Raw genomic sequence first — 15293 nt, forward strand, 5'->3', positions numbered from 1 at the left:
TGAAATACATAAATGAACAGATTTTTAAGGAAGGGCCAGGACATGAACAAATAGAAATTTTTCATTTTCAGTCACAAAGCAACCAGAGACATAAAACTGATACAGACAACAAGTGCTACGGTCATTCAAAGAAGGCGTAGAATAGATACAACAAGGATCTCCTCTATGGCACAGGGAACTCTACTCAATATTTTGTAATAACTTACAAGGGAAAAGAATGTGAAAAAGGAATCACTGTGCTGTACACCTGAAAGTAACACAACATTGTAAATCAACTATACTTAAATTAAAAAACAAACAAACAGACAACAACAACAAAAAAAACCCGAAAGAGGTCATAGAAGTTTTTATGAGATTCCATAAGAGAAGCCAAATGAGGACGGGAGAGCCGGCTTTTGAATCAATTCGGAGGAGAAGTTACAGAGAAACTTGTCTTTGACCTGAACTTGAGTTTCCATTAAAATTGCATCGCAGAGATATTACAGATGAAGGTAATCACATAAACTTACTACACTGAGACTTGCAGAGGTTATGAGTGTTGTTCAAGATCCCAAAGCAAACGCACTGTGGAATCAGAATTTTAAGTGAGGCCTAATGAACTAAAAACAAACAAACAAAAAAACAAACCCTTTCTGTGATACCATGTTGCCTTTGAAGTCGTTCTATTGGTGGGTTGGTAGAAACTGGTTCCAGTGTTTCTTGCAGGAATGACTAGTTCTGTCCCCACCGCGGCCCCCCACCCCCGAGTTGATCCTCAAAGTTTCCTTTAGAATGGACTTGCTAAAATGCAGACCTGCAAGTATTCATGACGCCTGTGTCCAATCATTTCTCCTGCCACTGCCTACTTCACTTCTGGATTATATGAACAATTCACTGTCTTCATTTATGCTTTTCCCTCCTCCAAGAATTCCTTTCTCCCTATGGGGTACCTGGGCAACCCACTTCATTTTTCAAACCTCAGTTTACATATTATGTCTTTTGTGCAGTCTTCTTTTGAGTGTTGTGATCACACGCTCCTTTTTGCTACCCTTGCACTTCTTCATTCCTGGTTGTTGCACTCGCTACACTGTATTGTGATTGTATTTTTTACATATCTCTGTGTTCTCCTGGGCAACATTCCTTGGGGCCAGGGACTACCTTTTTTCATCTATTGATGTTGCCTTAGCGTGTTACTTGTTGCGAAGTAGTTAGTTATAAAAATGAGATTTGATTAAATTGAAAATTGTTATGCACATATTAGTTATTATCATTTACAGATATAACAGGAAAAAATATTAATGTTGGTGCTGAAAGTTCACTTCTAGTAAATGGTGGTGGTACATGACTTCACTTATATTATTTTCCCCACTATTTTATATCTTTCTACCTAATATCTCTTCTTTATTTCCATCTCTTTCTTTATTACTAAACCAAGAAAAACAGGGATGAGGGTAGGGCTAGGCCATACTTGGCTGGAATAGTAAAGAAATTGTGTGGGGTTTTGGTGAGAAAATCCTGAAGCATACAGGTCTGCATCTTCCCTTTTTTTTTTTTTTTTTTTTTTTTTTGCGGTACGCGGGCCTCTCACTGTTGTGGCCTCTTCCGTTGTGGAGCACAAGCTCCGGACGTGCAGGCTCAGCGGCCATGGCTCACGGGCCTAGCCGCTACGCGGCATGTGGGATCTTCCCGGACCAGGGCACGAACCCGTGTCCCCTGCATCGGCAGGTGGACTTTCAACCACTGCGCCACCAGGGAAGCCCCTGTTTGAAGTTTTTTGATAAATAAGATTTGATAACACCGTTTTATAGAAACTTAGTTTGGACATTTCTGAACCTCTTTTCTTGTTTCCTTATGGAAGAAAGCTGCTTGTTTAGCGTTAATACTAATTCAATGGGGGTAAGATTTACACAGGACCAACCCTAGCATTCATAGTGTGTGGCACAGGAAACAACTTTGAATGGCCATTTCAAGGAACAATATACTTAAGTGCATACAATGAATAAAATGGATGAACTACACAAATTTATGAGTTGAAAACCATAGAATCATAGAATTTTCTCACTGTAAAGGCTCTTCCTTTTCCAACTGCTTAACTTCATCCTCTGTTAAAGCACTTCAATAACAGGGAGTTCTTGAGTTTAAAATGCAGTCGGTCCATTTTAGAGTTGAAAGGTTCTACTTGTCAAAATATTCATCCTTTTATCAACCTAAACCTGTCTACTTGGTCTAAAATCTTCAGTGTGGGACAGTCTAAACCCTTTTTCATAGGACAACTCCTAAAATAGTTTAGAGCGACCACCTACTTCTCTCCTGGTCTTGCTTCATGTCATCTATTCCCAGTTCCTTCAATTACTTCTTCTATAACAATATTTTAGATTCCAGACACTTTACTGAATTCATCACTTTCTTCAGTATAATAACTCATTTGCTGAATGTGATATTTTGATCCTAAAGGGATTTGTTTACTGTTTTCTGAAAAGAATTAAAACATAAAATGTCCAATCAACCAATAATTCTTCACCTAACATGATTCATATACACCAATTGATAAGGAAAAGTTAAAAATTCAAATTACTTCATTCTTAAAGAGTGATCATAGTATGTCCTTATTTATAATGTGCAGGAAATATGAATTTTCTTTCTGTGCATCTGTAACAGTGCCCTCTTGCAGGGTACAGAGGATACTCCATTGATGCTGCCTAATGATGTGTATGTGATATCCTGATATTTACTAAGAAGTTAGACATTCAAGAGGATTTTTTGTTCCCAACAGACATACATATATGAATTTTTATTCTCTATGTTTTGTGTGTTTCTAACTTTTATTATTCATCTATTGGCACTTAAGTGCATTCACCAAACTGCATCATAAACATCAAAGCAGATTACTTCACTTTACCTTTTATGAGATTATTATACTTATCAACCAATATCTGAGCCCTTAATATGGGCAAATCATCCTAGCCTGTTAAGCACAGAGGTACAGAGCATGGAGTTGAAAGGGCACACACCAAGATTTGAACAAATTACTTAATCTCTCTAAGTCTTCATTTTTGTATGTGAAAAATGAGAATAATTACAATGATTGAACTCATAAGGTGGATCGTAGAAAACATCTAGGTGCTACCTGTAAAGAGCTTGTTTGACTACCTGACAAAAATATCCATTCTTTATTAACATGATGGTGATGATGATGATGATGAAGCTACCAGCAGGTGTCCTTCTTAGGTCGGTAAGAATGGTGAATAAGCCACAAGATCATGTCTGTGAACATTTGCATTCTAAGGCTACACTGCCTTTGCCTTCCCAACTCCGGCTCCACGCCTCATCTGTTTAAACATCTCCCAAGATAGCTCAGGTCTTCTCCTCTATGAAGCTATTCTGAACTACTCCTCTAGAATGAACTTAAAATACATTGCTTGCACTTCTATTAATTTATATCAAGTACAAACTTCTGCAGTGGAATTGATTACACTTGATTGCAATTTTTGGCTCTATATCAACTTGCAACTCTTTTGAGGAAAGAAACTGGGTCTTATTCCTAGAAACGGAAACAGTGACAAGCAAATAAGTCATAAATGTCTAAATTGGCACATTGAAGTTATTTTTTCTAGAATGTTAGGGAAAACACTTAAGGGAAAGTCAGATTCATTGTTGTTCCCACAGTCCTAAGAATGGACTTTCTCATAACTTGTATAATTCTATATGTAGCAAGTGAAGATTAATCAATGGCAGGTTTTCCTTCATTTATATTTATATAATCTTAAACTAATTGAAGAAAAGCCATCTCATCCTTCTGAGTTAAGTTACAAACATTAAGCATTTTAATATTTAAATAAGAGTGAGACTAGCTTTCTTCACAATTCTGTGTTCTCATATTTTAAAAGGATGTCAAAATTTAAACTTTTTTGTCTATCATCTTCTTCCAGATTCACTTAAAGTGTGGTTCTTAACATAATCCCAAGTTCTGAAACTAATTGAAGGTTAAACATCTAGTGATTTCAACCTCTTTTGGTCAGCCTCAACATTTCCTTCAAAAATAATACCCATTGGGCTTCCCTGGTGGCGCAGTGGTTGGGAGTCCGCCTGCCGATGCAGGGGACACGTGTTCGTGCCCCGATCCGGGAAGATCCCGCATGCCGCGGAGCGGCTGGGCCCGTGAGCTATGGCCGCTGAGCCTGCATGTCCAGAGCCTGTGCTCCAGCAACGGGAGAGGCCACAACAGTGAGAGGCCCGTGTACCGCAAAAAAAAAAAAAAAAAAAAAAAAAAAAAAAAAAAAATAATAATAATAGTAATTCCCATTGACCACAATATCTATACTTCCAGTCTATTTTTCCCTATAAGAACAAGAAAAAGTTCATGGTGACAGTTCCAGATTCATCCATGAGGGGGCAAACATGTCTCATACACACAATGAAGGGAAAACTAGTAATCAACTAGTTACACTGGGAAAAAAATGGACATGGTGTCAATAGCAAGATTTGGCCCATATTAGAAAGAAAACAGTGATCCATATCTGTTTGAAGATAATATGTTTGTTTAATTGTTACATTTTACTCCTATTTTCAATGCCAGAGGAAGAACACCTGAAGGATGGTGCTCGGTGTAATAGTCAAACAAATGTCTCTTTAGAGAAAAGAAAAGCACTTGAAAACATTGCAAGCTCTGTTAAACTTATTTCTAGTCTAACAACGTTAAAATTAAAAGTAGTCATGTAAAATGCATTTCTGAAAGACTTTATCAAAAATGCATACTTCCCCTCAGATAATGTCACTGAATTAAGGATCAAGAAATGAGAGACAGGAATTTAGCTGAAAGAAACATGGAGAATTCCTGTGTAACAGAGTGAAATGTGGAGGTTCTAGCTGTGTTTGCCCTTACCATACCATTATCAGTCAAGATTTTCAGTTTTGTGTTCCAACCTGCAGTTAAAATCAAGTGTAGCGCTCAAGGCGTAATTCCTCAGTTCTCTGCTTACCCTGATTAGAGCCCATGGTCTGTCATTAGAAGCACTCTTTTGCAGAGACACTGTGAAGTCCCTTGGCCCTCACTCTTAGTCATATTGGCAGTGCAAAATGCCAGCCCTAGTGAAATAGAACTTATGCCAATTCAGCATCTGGGCCAAACCACTAAACATGGCTGGAGAAAAAAACGAGCAACCTTTCTAATTTACCTCATTTAAATTCATAATCATTTTACCCCATGTGAACTCTTAGTACTTACTAGAAAACTGATTGCTGAATCAATTCTCTTTTCTTCTGTCCTAGAGAACAATTTCATAACTCCTCTTTCTTTACGTCTATAACATGTCTTCCTCTAAATTCTCAGCTGCTTCCTAATTCACTGAGAATACAGGAGGGACCAAATAGAATATCCGTGAACTCCAAACACCAAGTCTACCATCCTACCTGGATCTATCTGAAACCACGTGTGTTGCCTTCCTTCTTCCTTTGGCAGAAGAAATGTTTGTCCTCTGTTCTAAGGCCGAACCCTCTACTCTGCACTGGATCCCTCCCTTCTGGCCGAATCAGGGATTTCTCTTCTACTATGTCTCCTCTTCCCTGTATCTTCCATTATTTGCTCTCTACCAGATGCTTTCATTAGCATGCAAAGGTCTAATACCTCTCCTCTTAAAGGGAAAAAATTCTTTCTCTCTTCCCATGTCCAATTCGAACCATTGCCCCATTGCTCTGCTCCTCTTTAGAGCAAAACGACTCAAACAACACAGCTCTACTTAACGTTTCATTTCCTTATCTCCCACTTACCTATTTTTGTCCTCTCCACTACACAGAAACTATTCTTCTTAAGGTTATTCGTGATATCTATTATATGTTGCCAAGTCCTAGATTAAATGATCAGTTCTCATCTTCATCTACCAGCAGGATTAATAATAACTCCCTCTTCCTTCTAACACCTACCACTTGGCTCATGAGACAGTTCGTCTTATCTCCCTGCTCACTTCTTATATCCTTTGCCGAATCCTCTAGAGGATGGAGTGTCTCCTGGCTCAGTCCTTCAACATCATGTATTCTCTGCCTACACCTACTTATAAAGTGATTTCATCTTTAAATCTAGAGACTTTAAATACCACGATGATTTACCGATTTTCATCTACAGCCATGATAATCTCTTGCTGCTGAAATTCAGACTAGTATATCCAGTTGTCTACTTCACATGTCCACACATGCCATCGCAAATTTAGTATGTCCAAAAACAAATTCTTAATCCTCTAAAGTTCTCTCTTGACCATCGCCTAAAAGACCCTAAGTGATTTTTCACTAACCTAGCTTTCTAACCTTATCTTCTAACAATTTCTCCTTTGATCATTTCACTACAAACCAACTAACCTCCTAGTCTTTGGAACACATAAAGTATAAGCCCACCCACCTGCATACACCAAGCCTCTCTTTCAGTGTATTCATACGGTTTGCTCCCATACTTCTTTCAAATCTCTGCTCAGATGTTCCCTGACCACCCTATATACTTGCCTTAAACCTTGCATCATTACGCTGCTCCTTCATGGTCCTTCCACTAACATGCTATATTTATGTATTTATGGTGGTCTCCTTCCACTGGAACATAAGATCCATAAAGACGAGATTTATTTGTTCACTCCTAGAGCCTACTGCTCTAGTGCCTAGAACAGCGGCACATATTAGACACTCCATCAATATCTGCTGAATGGATGAACATCCACTTGCCTGATGACCAAACACAGTTCATTGAAACTTACTTTTTAATCAATTTCAATTTCCTCTTCTTATAAGCTTAAATTTGACTTGAAAAGTTGAATATTCATTTTTATTAAAAAATGAATAATTATAGAGACATAATTCTTTATAAATACTATTTAATAATCTATTCATTACAATGCAAAAGTTTTATTCAAAGTATACCTTTCTCCAGAAGGGATTTTTTGGTTTTCTTAGATTCTTTAAAAACTTAAGGTTAAAAAATTTAAAGAGCAATGCCTAAGTACATTGTTTTATTTCATGACTTCTACATGATGATTTATTTTTAAAAGGGTTTATTTGAGAATTACTTACACCACACTATTGAATGTATCATATGCCATTTACCAAGCATCTCACTTAAGTACACATACATTTCTCAATTAAATCTAGGCTTCCAATTATAGAATACTACCTGTATTCTATAGGTCTGGTATTATATGTGAACTCCTTACCAGTAAAAACCAGGTGAATTCTTAGCGATGTCTAAAGAAACAGTTACTGTTCTGTTTGTAGTCATTTCCCTTCTTCCATTTTCCTATTTCTGTTACAGATATTCAATATGAAATATCAATCTTCATATGAATGATCATTTTCTTGTACTCTTGTATCCGTGCTTTCATATTAATGCAGGAAATTTTTAGTCCAGCTATAATTACTTGAACGCAATTCTATTTCTATTACTATAGTTTTGCCATCCCTAGACTACATTTGTGCATATTTTACATGATATAATTTCTGGCCTCATTGAAAGGGTAGATGTTTAGCATAAAATTCTAAGATTTCTGTAGAGTATGATTAATCAACCTAAGCTGAGCAGCTACCACACACACGCGCGCACACACACACACACACACACACACACACAAAGGTACTATTATTATAGAAATTCTCCTCCTACCCTTTCTCATAAGTCAAAATTATGTAAAACAATATTGATTGTCATGCAGTGAGTGCCCAATTCTTTCCTAGTAAACTAAATTCCCAGCTTTAGGCAGATCCCTATGTAGTGAAGAGGGCAGGAGACCTGGCAGTCAGTGGATGACAGTTGCCTGGGCCGAATCACCCTGACAACTCCTCTCCATAATAAATCTGAGAAGCTAATCTCTGCTAAATTGTTAATGGCTGCTAATCAGATACTGGATGCATGGTTACCCCTCTTGATAGTATATTTACATTTAAATGAGTCCTTTCTGGAAGGACTCCTTAAACCAAAGGAGTGGTTCTAATGCTGACAGCTTCAGGCACCCAGGGCCTCTGGCTCAGGTTTTCATATTGTCCTTTGCGGAGACCCATGATATCATGAGGCCATTTGATCTGTAATTCCAGAATATCAGAAAGGAATTACTGCAGACCTCAAAGTCATGATCCGAAGATTGTTTTTTAAAAAAGGGTTCTTCAATGAAAAGTCATAGATTAAAAAACTGATCTATTTCACCTCACCCTAGCCACTATTCATTAAATTAAATTATCTGGCATACTGGTGTATGTCAAGTTCCAAGCAGATAGATTCAAACCGTACATGTTGACGTAAGACATTTCTCATTTCATTTCTTTTCTTTCTCTTTCCCCTATGTCTCTCGCCATGGTATAGCATCTGAAGCAGTTAATTCCTGCCATTTAATATCTTTAATTTTTGTTTTATCCCAAGCACCATCAACATTGATTGTCTTCTATGAGTAAAAAGCACCTGGCAAGAGTACTTTCATGGATGAAGGAGCCTGAATTATCATGAGAAACTATCTATACCTCCAGTGAGTCTGGCTTCACAGAGTGAAAACTATACAAGGAAGGACAATCCAATATGTTATGTAACTGTCCCAAATCGCCACACTTAATCCCCACTGTCTCAAACAAATTGAAAGAAAAGATTAAACATCTACTTTCACTCTTAAGGACAAGCCTATATAATAGCCATTGTTCTCCTTATTTCAAAAATGAGACAAAGTCAGGCTGTGAATGGAAGGATCCAATCCCCAGTCTGTTCAACTACAAAACCCCTGACCTTCAGGGTCATCCTTGTCTTCTTCTCATCCTCTGTCAACCTTATATGGACCTTTACCTCCAACACTGATACCTAGCAAATCCTTCCACTACATTATAAATTATTAACCATAAGGTTTAGCATGTTCTCTCTTCCAAGGTATTTAGAACTTTAAAGGAGAAAGAAGCCTGCCCAAGTGGACAAAGCTAACACCTATCAAGCATGAGCTCCCAACATTTGCACCAGACAATTTCACATCATCTCCTTATAAACTGACAATAATCTTTGTGAGGTTGAGATCCTAACCTTCTTTTTACTGTGGATCCCTTTGACAACATGGAGTAGCCCATTTAAACAGTCTTAAAATAACACTTTTAAATTCATAAAATATAATACATAGAATCTCAAAAGAAACTAGTTACTATGTTTTAAATGCAGTCATTAGAATATTTTAAAAACCAAATTTGTGATATAGAAACGAATGGGTATTTTTTTTTTTTTTTTTTTTTTTTTCCGTATGCGGGCCTCTCACTGTTGTGGCCTTTCCCGTTGCGGAGCACAGGCTCTGGACGCGCAGGCTCAGCGGCCATGGCTCACGGGCCCAGCCGCTCCGCGGCATATGGGATCCTCCCAGACCGGGGAACGAACCCGCATCCCCTGCATCGGCAGGCGGACTCTCAACCACTGCGCCACCAGGGAGGCCCGACGAATGGGTATTTAAACTCTTTAAATAGCAAGATATAACAGAGACTCTACTAACTACTATACTTAAAAATAGTGATGTTGGGGTGATGGGTGAACAATTCTGATACATGTGTACTGAAATTGAACAATTAAATAAATAGATGGTGGATGGTGGTAGCCACATTTCTCAATATTGAAGTATGAATTTACAGATAAACAAGAGGAGAAAGCTAAACTAATCTCAGCATTAATGGGTTATAGTTGCAGACATCAGTATACACTCAGCTCAATATAGATATAGATAGTTATATATAGAAATGTTTACTGATATGTGTATATACATGGGTTACTATACATATCTATTTCTTTGTTCTCTCAGTTAAGAGAGCCTAATCAAATAATACCCCATTAGCAACAGCACATCTAGAGCCCAGCTCTTGGTTTCTATTACTACTCTCCAATAGAAGGAATCAGGGCTCCTCAGAGAAATGACTGATTCTAGGACTGGGGCAGGAAATACACAAAATGAGCCTGGAGCACCTTGTGGTACCAGAAAGTCAGGAAGTGTTAAACACACACACACACATGCATGCTAAACACATATACACACAGATACACAGACACACACAAACTCACACACCCCAAAGGGAGTATGTCAAAGGAGCACAGGCGCCAAAAGCAAAAGCTCCCAATGGCCAGAGCTGGAACAATTCAAACAACAAAATAAAGTAGTATTGGATTATAACCCAAAGGATAAAATAGATATCCACGAGTCTATACTGATATAAATAAATATCAATAATTGAATAAATTAATATTTGGGGGGAAATAGACAACTCTGTGTGGAAGAATTCCAAATACTTTATGTACGTACTCTGTCCTCAAGGAGGTGGATCATAACTCTCCACTCTTTGGGTTTGTGCTTCACATAGTGACTTCCTTCCAACAAGTGTAGTGTGGAAGGGGTGGAGGAGTGACTTTACAGTGGAGAAATCTGAGACACGACCTCAGCCAGGTTATCAAGGTCAACATCAACAGTCAAATCACGTGGATAGCATGTACCCTTCATAAGATGTTATAAGAAAGGCACTTTATCTGGTTGTCTTCCCAATAAACCATAATCCCAATCTTACCATGAGAAAAGCACTGGACAGTTTACATTAGTGAGGTATGCTACAAAACACTTGATCACTGCTCCTCAAAACCGTCAAGGTTGGGGCTTCCCTGGTGGCGCAGTGGTTGAGAGTTCACCTGCCAATGCAGGGGACACGGGTTCGAGCACTGGCCTGGGAAGATCCCACATGCCAGGGAGCAACTAAGCCCGTGAGCCACAACTACTGAGCCCATGTGCTGCAACTATGGAGGCCCATGCGCCTACAGCCCGTGCTCCACAACGAGAGAGGCCACTTCAATGAGAGGCCGGCGCACTGCAACGAAGAGTAACCCCCGCTCTCCGCAACTAGAGAAAGCCCGCGCGCAGCAACGAACACCCAACACAGCCAAAAATAAATAAATAAATAAATAAATAAAAACTGTCAAGGTTATCAAAAACAAGAAAAGCCTGAGAAACTACCACAGCCCAGAGGAGCCTAAGGGGGCTTGATAACTAAATGTAATGTGGTGTCCTGGATGGAAGCCTGAAATGGAATTAAGGACACTAGGCAAAAGCCAAGGGAATCTGAATAAAGTACAGACTCTGGTTAATATTATTTTATTAATATTGGCTCATTAATTGTAAAAAAGGTACCACACTACTGTACAGTGTCAATAATAGAGGAAATTGGGAATGAGATATATAAGAACTCTGTATTATCCCCTTAATTTTTCTGTATATCTAAAACCATTCTAAAATAGATATAATCTATTAAATAAAACAAAAAAGGTAATGATGATTTGATTGTGACATCAGAGTAGTGATACTTTGACATATCTATAAAACTGCCTTAGGAAATTGTCTGTGATATCTGCTGGGGATATAGGCACAGGTACTCCTAATATTATTGTGGTTTGTTGTCTGCATTTAGATTTAAAGGACATGCTAAATACTAAATTGCAGTTAGAGGTTAGTGAAATTAAAGATGTAATATTCCCATCCAGATTCCACATACACTTTGATACATATTAAGAATCCCCTGCTCTTTGGTGAGGTCTAATTTTATGAAAGTGAAACACAGAGAGATGAATTAGGTTGTTCCAGCTTTTAAAAAGCCCGCATTCTAGGGTCAAGAATTCTTACTGAGCCTTGTTGAAACTGTTTGCTACACTACCTCCTAATTTTGGAACTGCTAAACAGAGAGTTGGGAAGGCTTCCTAGAGTAAAAGTACTGCCTTGGCCTTGTGCAATTATACTGTTTAGGTTGCTGGACAAATCCAAGGATAAAACTGGCCTGGACCTAGTGATGGGCAATTCCAAAAGCAAGCTGAATGTGAGAAGTTCACTCACAGAGAACCCTAGTGTCAAAGAGCCTCTCTACTTGGGAATGGCTCAACACTGGGAAAATAAACCCTGGTTCAGCTGTAAAGAGAGCACATCCTTGGCCTTTTTTCCCCCTTAAATCTGGAAACTGATGATCTGGTCAGCTTAGGAGAGGGAGGGAGGGAAAGAGGGAGGGAGGAAGATGAGAGAGAGAGAGAAACCTGTTAATAGCTGGTGCCAATTTAAAGAGAGAAGGAAAGGGCTTATTATATACGTATATGCTAATATGATTCTTAAAGCCAATTCTGATCAATCCTTCGGGAAAGAAAGAGATGCAGCCATCTGTTAATGTGGCTTCAGCTTCTTTGTTTTCAAATGTTACAGCTGTCACCAGACCAGCCATTCCACTTGGGGCGAGGCCAGGGGGTTAGAGCGGGAACATCTGTCCACTAAGGACACCACTAAACAGCAACAAAATCTTGGGGCGACCCCTCTCTCTTTCCTCGAGTGCTTTCGCTAGCCGGTCCTACTTCCCCACTCCTTTGGGAGTTTCGTGTTCCATTACGTAGGCAAGAGGGCGAGAGGTCCCAGCTTTCCTAATTGTGAGTGGTTTGGCTGGGCGTGTACGTGCGAGTAACTGTGTGTGGGGTGGGGGAAGTGGAGCTCGCTACAAGGGGCTTAGAAAAACTAGTCGCCAATTTAAAATATTTTCGGAGGGTTTGAATGATATCTTAAGAGCTAATCCCACTCTCAAATTCAGCGAAATGAACAATACAGATAAGGAAGATGAAGAGGGTGGAAAACCCACACAGCGGAATGGAGCTGTCCATGCCGCGGGAGTGACAGGGGAGCGCTCAGAGGAAAGGCGCTCTGCAGGGAAAGTCACTCTGGCTCTTCTCTCTCGGTCCACCAGCCGGCGACGCTTCTTCTGTAAAAGCATTCCTAGAAAATAACCCTACAACCGGGAAGCGTAGCGATCGTTGAGCGCAGTTTCCAGGAGCCGGTGCCCGCAGCCGGGAGAGGCCCCTCTCCCCCCGCGGCTGGCGCGGAATGTGGCGATCCGGCCAGGGGCGGGGGATGACTTCCGGCGGCCGGAGCTCGGCGCCGGGAGCAGCTGCTGCAGGTGGCAGGTGGGGTGGGGGCCGGCCGAGCTGACCACACACAGACCCGGCGCGGCGGCACTGCGGCCCCGGGGCAGCCGGCGCCGGGGACATGCGCTGATTCGATCCCTCCGGAGAAGGTAAGCAGCCCGGCTAGTATTAGCCTCGGCCACACTGCGCGGTGCTTTCTGCTTGGTTAGTAATGGGGTTTGTAATACAGAGGGAAGAAGGGGAATATCCCTGCCGCCTTCTGCAATGGGAAAAGGAGCAACAACTGAAATTGAAATGTTAATCAGCCAAGTGCTTGAGATTATTGGAGGAGCGGTGTTACTGGGCAAACAAAGAAGGCAGTCAGCCTCTGTAATCTTAAGATAATCAACCATTGCTGTGTTACACTCGCTTAGATATTGAAGAGGATTCCGAATGTAAAATAATTTGAGTTGCACTTTTACGTTGCTACCTTCAACCTTCGCTTGGTTAATTTGTGGTTTGCGAGCAGCAGGTTCTTGTCAGCAGCCTGGAGAAGTAATCGGAAATCTTCCTTCTCCTTTTGCGTTCCTCAGTCTCCTCCCTTTCCAGTTATCAGAATGGGTCTGCACATTTCAACGTCAAACATCCACTTCAATACTGAACCTTTAGAAAGAATCTCAAATTAGAGGAGAAATTTACCTCCTGGAGTTCAGCTTGGGTTGAGCAGCACTTGTCCCCACTTCTCCCTTCATTTACCATCTTCTCTTGGCAATCATTTCATTGATTCCCGCCCCCCCGCCGGGGATGCTGTGCTCATTAACAAGCCAGCTCTTGTCAGCTCCTGTCCACCACCTGTGTTCCGTGACTGATTTTTCAAGGACCCAGAAAGGGCATTGCCTTATACCACGTTTGGACTGTTATCTGTGTCCTTCCCCAAAATGCATGGCATGAAAAATCCTTTAAGCCCAGTACCAATATGGTTTCCGATAACTCCCTTCATTGTAGTCACTGCAGCTACCAGATGGGTTTCAAGGACAGCAGAATCTATTGGGGTGTGAGAAAGAGGGCTCTACCTACATATTTTGTGCATAAGAATAGGTGGAAGTAGAAATGCAAATGTCAGTCTATCCCGTTTTTCTTGAAGGTTTTTTAGTCCAGCTAGGTTGTGAGACAGCTAGCTGGGTAGGGTATGGGGCAAGTCCTCCTGCAAAAGCAAGCAGTGTGTTTGTCCTAGGATTCCCCCAATAACCTCAAAAGAGTTTCCAGAGAGACTTTTCCCCCAGGCAGTCAGAAAGCCAGGGGAGGTGGCCAAGGTAAACCTCAGGTTATTTGGGCATCCTCAAGTTAGTCTCCCCTTTTAGGGGTTCTGACCTAGGATTTCCCCACAAACGCTTTGCTCCTGAGCTCAAGTGCCCATTCTTGTTGCTCACCTAGGGATGTACAATTGAATGATATTCTGTGAAATGGTGAAGATTGCTATGGTGGGGATTGCAAATGTGCCACTTCACCAACACAGAACAGTTGTAATAAGCCAGACTGTGTGGTGTCTGTGTGCCAATATTCCATTTAAAAAGAGGCTTGTTATCTTTAAATCTGAAATTAAAGAGACGGTTTGACTCAAAAGGACATGGATTTTATTTTAACAAATTAAAATAGGAGATCAATAAAAAAGAGGGCCAGGGTTTATACCTAACCTTCTTAGGTTTTTTGTTTTTGTTTTTTTGTTTTGTTTTGTTTTGTTTTGCGGTATGCGGGCCTCTCCCTGTTGTGGCCTCTCCCGTTGCGGAGCACAGGCTCCGGACGCGCAGGCTCAGCGGCCATGGCACACGGGCCCAGGCGCTCCGCGGCATGTGGGATCTTCCCGGACCGGGGCACGAACCCGTGTCCCCTGCATCGGCAGGCGGACTGTCAACCACTGCGCCACCAGGGAAGCCCCTTACCTTCTTTTTTAAATATTGCTTTAGAACAAGATACTGGTTCTGAAAAATCATGTTACTTCTATTATATATCGTTATTGTTTTTCTGATTACAAATTCTCTATTTATAAATACACTTTGGAAAGATTTGAGTTGGTTTCTTTGTCTCTATCTTCAGTATATGAGGCAGAAGGAGTGGAGGCGGGTGGGCAAATCCCACTCCAAATGGCCCACTCAGAGAGAACTGTTCCCCGGACCATGCAAAGCTCTGGACCGAAATTGTTTTGGCTGGTTATTATTATCTTTAAATTTGGTTTGGGTTTGAAATATTAAATTTTCAATATCCTAAAATTTTGACTCAGGCACACCAAGTAGAAGAGAGAACAAAGAACAAGAATAGCAAAACTATTTTCCACCTTTCTTACCTAATTGTAAAATATTTAATTATATGAATAATTATTCTGAATAATAAGTGAAAAACATATTAAAATAATAATTCATTTTTAAGAAAG

The sequence above is a fragment of the Mesoplodon mirus genome, assembly GCF_964341445.2.
Source record: "Mesoplodon mirus genome assembly, chromosome: 7".
NCBI lineage: Eukaryota > Metazoa > Chordata > Mammalia > Artiodactyla > Ziphiidae > Mesoplodon > Mesoplodon mirus.